Below are 5802 nucleotides of genomic sequence, written 5' to 3'. Positions count from 1 at the left end.
AGAATTGAGGAATCAAATGACAGTTTTCAGAACAAGAGAAGATGAAACTCTCTATGAATCATGGATGAGATGGAAGGAATTAGAGAGACAATGTCCACATCATATAATTCCAAAATGGATGATAAATCAGAATTTTTACACCAATGTTACTCTTGCAATTAGAGGGATTATTAATGCTCAAACAGGAGGAGAATTTATTATGAAGCATGAAGATGAAGCTTATGAGCTATTGGAGAAGATTGCAAAGAATACTCATCTTTGGAGTAGTCCAAGAGGACCAGCTCCAACTCAAAAGAGGCAAGCTGCTAGAATGTATGACCTGGATCCATTCAACATGATTAATGCAAAGTTTGATTCACTTACAAATGTTTTGGCTAAGAAGATGGAAGATTTAAGTATGTTGATTAGTTCATCATCATCATCTGGAAGTTCACAACAAGTTGCTTATGCAGAAGAAACTACCAGCTGTGGAATAGACTATGGAGAGCAAGCTGCATATATTGGTAATTATGGAAACAAACAAATGGGAAATCCTTACTCTCAAACTTATAATCTAGCTTGGAGGAATCATCCCAACTTTTCATGGGGAAATCAGCAAAATCAAGTCCCAAATCAGAATCTTCAACCACAACAACAACAAGGAATTCCATATCAGCAAAATAGGCAACCATTGCCTAATTTTCAGCAGAGAAACATGAATCCTCCACCAAAATAGCAAGAGCAAAGTTTCACCATAGAAGCTTTATTACAACAGATTCTTACTAATCAAACTAAGCATGATGAAGAGATGAGAGAGATGACAGCAAGGCTAGAACAGATGCAAACACATAACAGAATGTTGAAAATCAGATTGCACAACAAGCATCTTCCTCAGGTACCAAATCTTTTGGAAAACTTCCAAGTCAACTGGAAAACCTAAGAGAGCAGTGTCAAGCTATTACTTTAAGAAGTGGGAAGGTTTTAAACAATGAGAAGAGTAAAAACAATGAGAAAAGTGAAAAAAGTGAGAAGAAAGAAAATGAGAAAGAAATTGATGAGAGTAAAAAACAAGAAAGTGAGAAAGAAAGTGCAGAAAAAGGTAAAGAGAAAATTGAAGAGAAGGAAAAGAAGTATATACCTCCAGAGCCTTACAAACCACAACTTCCCTTTCCACAAAGATTTCAAAAAGCTAAGCTTGATAAGCAATTTGGGAAGTTCTTAGAAGTTTTGAAGAAGCTATACATAAATGTGCCTTTCATTGATACTCTTTCACAAATGCCCTCTTATGCAAAATTCTTAAAAGAAATTCTCTCAGATAAGAGGAGACTTGAAGACCATGAAACTATAGCTTTGACAGAAGAATGTAGTGCCATACTCCAGAAGAAACTTCCTCCTAAGCTCAAAGACCCCGAAAGTTTTTCAATTCCATGTCATATTGGAGAGTCGTGTTCTACAAAAGCTTTATGTGATCTAGGGGCTAGTGTTAGCCTTATACCCCTCTCCATTTATGAGAAGCTCAATATGGGAGATCTTAATCCAACCCACATTTATCTTCAGTTAGCTGACAGATCAATTAAATATCCTGAAGGGATTTTGGAAAATGTGCTTCTAAAAGTTGGGAAGTTTTACATACCTGTTGACTTTGTCATCTTGGACATGGAAGAGGATTCTAATATCCCAATTATCTTGGAAAGGTCCTTTCTAGCTACAACAGGAGCATTGATTGATGTTAAGGGAGAAAAATTGACTCTTAGAGTTGGTGAAGATCAATTGGTTTTCAATATTAATAACACCATGAAGAAGCATCATTCTGAAGTTGATACTTGTTTGAGAATTGATATCATTGATGAGCTGGTTGAAGAACACTTCAGAAAGAAATATCCGAAAGATCCACTTGAAAATTGCTTGGTTCATGGAGGAAGCATAGATAATGACAACCCTCATTTGGCTGCATATGCTCAACATTTAGAGGGTAGTCCACCATTCATTTCTGCTCCAGTTTTTCAACTCACACAAAAGGAAAAAGTTGAATTTAAGCAACCATCATTCAAGAAAGAAGATGCACCTAAGGTAGAACTTAAGCAACTTCCTTCTCAGCTCAGGTATGAATTTCTTGGCCCCAATAACACTTATCCAGTAATTGTAAATGCAAACTTGAGCACTTTAGAGGTTGATAAGTTATTAAGAGTGTTGAGGCAATTTAGGAAAGTTTTAGGATACACCATAGATGACATTAAAGGAATAAGTCTACACTTTTGCATGCACAGGATTATTTTGGAAGAAAATTGTAAGCCATCTATTGAACATCAGAGGAGGCTGAACCCAAATATGAAAGAAGTTGTTAAAAATGAAATTTTGAAGTTGCTTGATGCAGGGATCATATATCCTATCTCAGACAGTACTTGGGTGAGTCCAGTACATATTGTCCCTAAAAAAGGGTGGAATGACAGTGGTAAAAAATGAAAATAATGAATTAATTCCCACCAGAATAGTGACTAGTTGGCGAATGTGCATAGATTACAGAAAATTGAATATTGCCACTAGAAAAGATCATTTTCCACTTCCCTTCATTGATCAAATGTTAGAAAGAGTGGCTAGACATTCTTATTTTTGCTATTTAGATGGGTATTCGGGATTTTTTCAAATCTCTATCCATTCAAATGATCAAGAGAAAACCACTTTTACTTGTCCATATAGAACCTTTGCTTATAGGAGGATGCCATTTGGGTTGTGTAATGCACCAGCCACGTTTCAAAGGTGCATGATGATAATCTTCTCAAATTTCATTGAAGATATAATGGAGGTTTTTATGGATGACTTTTCTGTTTATGGATCTTCATTTGACATATGCTTGGTTAACCTTTCTAAAGTTTTGCAGCAATGTGCAGATATTGATCTTGTGTTAAATTGGGAAAAGTGTCATTTCATGGTTCAAGAAGGGATAGTGCTTGGACATTTGGTGTCTAACAGAGGAATAGAGGTTGATAAAGCCAAGGTTGAAGTGATAGAGAAGATGGCTCCTCCTACCAATGTCAAAGGAATTCGAAGTTTTTTAGGGCATGTCGGGTTCTACAGATGCTTTATCAAGGATTTTTTAAAAATAGCTAAACCTTTGTCTAATTTGTTAAGTCATGACACACCATTTGTATTTAACCAAAAGTGTTTGGATGCCTTTTGTAGGTTGAAGCAAGCTTTTATCACTGCACCAATCATGCAACCGCCTGATTGGAGTCTACCTTTTGAAATTATGTGTGATGCTAGCAATTATGCAATTGGAGCTGTTCTTGGTCAAAGAAAAGACAAAAGGGCTTATGCTATTTATTATGCTAGTAGAACACTGGATGAGGCTCAAACAAATTATGCAACAACTGAAAAGGAATTCTTAGCAATTGTCTCTGCATTGGAAAAGTTCAGACCTTACATTATTGACTCAAAGGTGGTTGTATTTTCTGATCATGCTGCTATTAGGTATTTACTCCATAAAAAAGAGGCTAAACCTAGGCTCATTAGGTGGATTCTGATGCTACAAAAGTTTGATTTGGAAATTAAAGATAAGAAGGGGGTTGAAAATATAGTTGCGGATAATCTTAGTAGGTTGAAATTGGATGATGAAGAAATAGATGCAGTCCCTATTAATGAGTTTTTCTTGGATAAACAACTCTTCTCTCTTGTTGCTAAACTACCTTGGTATGCAGACTTAGTGAATTATCTATCTTGTGGAGTTTTACCTCTAGGAATGACATGGCAACAAAAGAAAAAGTTTTTGCATGAGGCAAAATTTTATAGATGGGATGATCCTTTACTCTTTAGGAGATGTTGTGATGGTTTAATAAGAAGATGTATTCCTGATGAGGAGATAGAGAGTGTTATACATCATTGCCATGCTTCTGATTATGGAGGACACTTTGGAATCTCTAAAATAACTAGTAAAATTCTTCAAGCTGGTTTCTTTTGGCCAAACCTTTTCAAGGATGTGAGGAAATTTGTGTTAGAATGTGATAAATGTCAAAGGAGTGGAAATCTGTCAAAAAAAGATGAAATGCCCCTAAATGATATTCTTAAGGTGGAATTATTCGATGTAATGGGAATAGATTTTATGGGCCCATTTCCTCCTTCATATGGTAATATATACATTCTAGTTGGAATCGACTATGTGTCAAAGTGGGTAGAAGCTGTTGCAACTCCAACTAATGATGCTAAGGTGGTAGTGAAATTCTTGAAGAAATTTGTCTTGAGTAGATTTGGAGCTCCAAGGGCTGTAATTAGTGATAGGGGTTCACATTTTTGTAATAAGTAATTTGAGAGCTTAATGAGGAAGTATGGTGTAGTGCACAAGATAGCTACCCCATATCATCCTCAAACTTCAGGACAAGTTGAAATTTCTAATAGGGAACTCAAACATATCTTGGAGAAAACAGTGAGCAATTCTCGGAAAGATTGGTCTGTCAAACTAGTTGATGTCTTTATGGGCATATAGGACTGCTTACAAAACCCCTATAGGAACTACTCCCTTTAGTTTGGTGTATGGTAAGTCTTGTCATTTACCTGTGGAGCTAGAGCATAGAGCATATTGGGCCATTCAAACCTTGAATTTTGATATCAAGCAAGCTGGTGAGAAGAGGCTATTGCAACTTAATGAGCTTGAAGAATTGAGGATGGATGCCTATGAAAATGCTCATATTTATAAAGAAAGAACTAAAGTTTGGCATGATAAGCATCTCAGGAAAAAGGAATTTAAAGAAGGTGATTCAGTTTTGTTGTTCAAGTCAAGATTGAAATTATTCCCAGGAAAAATTAAATCAAGGTAGACTGGTCCATATAGAGTTTCTAAAGTTTTCCTTTATGGAGCAATTGAAATTTGGAGTGAAAAATCTGAGCATTTTAAGGTCAATGGGCATAGATTGAAGCATTACATAACTGGAGACCCAATAAAGGAAGCAAGCTGTTACAAGCTCTTTGACCCCACACCTCCTTTTTAGTGAAATGCATAAAAAGTCCAGCTAAGGACTATAAATTAGCACTCTTGGGAGGCACCCTAAGTTCTTTTATTTTGCTTTTGTTGATTTACTTTTATTTGCATTACTTTTGTTTTTGTCTTAAATCTCCCCAAATTCAATTTTTGATATTGTTGAATTTTGTCTTTTGTAGATGTATTTCAATGGATGAAGGTTGTTGCACTGCTGGGGAGTTACTCTTAATCTGATATTTTATCCATTAACTCTCCCAAGATTGGTTTATTTTCATTGCTTCCTATGCAGGACCCTTTCTTGGCTTGTGCAGAAAAATTTTTCAGCAAAAAGGGTTTGCAGCATATGCTATTTACTTCTTTGTTGAGGTTGCGTGTGTATCTTTTATGTATTTGTGCTTATCATGTTAATATGATGGTAAGTGGGTCATTTTAGTGGTTTTGAACTTATTTGGGCTGTGTGATTCAATGTGCACATGCTGCATTTTATTGGCATAACTTGAGGAATCTATTTTCTTTTGTGGATAAGTGCAACTTTGTGCAGATTTTTATTGAGCTTTAATGTGCTAGAATGTTAATTTGTAGGGTTTGAGTTGAAATGGCATAATTCACAAATGTCTCTTATGCAGAACTTACTTCTACAAGCTTGTATGGTGCAATTGTGATGGATTCTGCATATATTGATGTGTTTTCTATGATAATTTCTCATGATTTATGCTTCACAGGGTTACATTTCTTCATTCTCGTGTATTTTTCAAACTTGCAAAGCATTTTTATTGTAATCTGAATCTTGTTGAAATGTGCATAAGTAACTGCATAACTTATGCAGCTTTTAGGTCTCACTTTGCCTTAATTTT

General features: G+C 35.6%; 1 non-coding gene across 1 annotated transcript; it reads right to left on the bottom strand.

The window, feature by feature from the left end:
- Window positions 1–108, bottom strand: LOC131169720 (small nucleolar RNA R71). The gene has a single exon (XR_009140619.1). It is a non-coding gene; the product is annotated as a small nucleolar RNA R71 (small nucleolar RNA).
- Window positions 109–5802: the final 5694 nt, after the last annotated feature.

This window comes from Hevea brasiliensis, chromosome 1 (assembly GCF_030052815.1).
Source record: "Hevea brasiliensis isolate MT/VB/25A 57/8 chromosome 1, ASM3005281v1, whole genome shotgun sequence".
Lineage (NCBI taxonomy): Eukaryota > Viridiplantae > Streptophyta > Magnoliopsida > Malpighiales > Euphorbiaceae > Hevea > Hevea brasiliensis.
The sequence above is the reverse complement of the archived record's forward strand: the minus strand, read 5'-3'. Positions and strand labels throughout refer to the sequence as shown.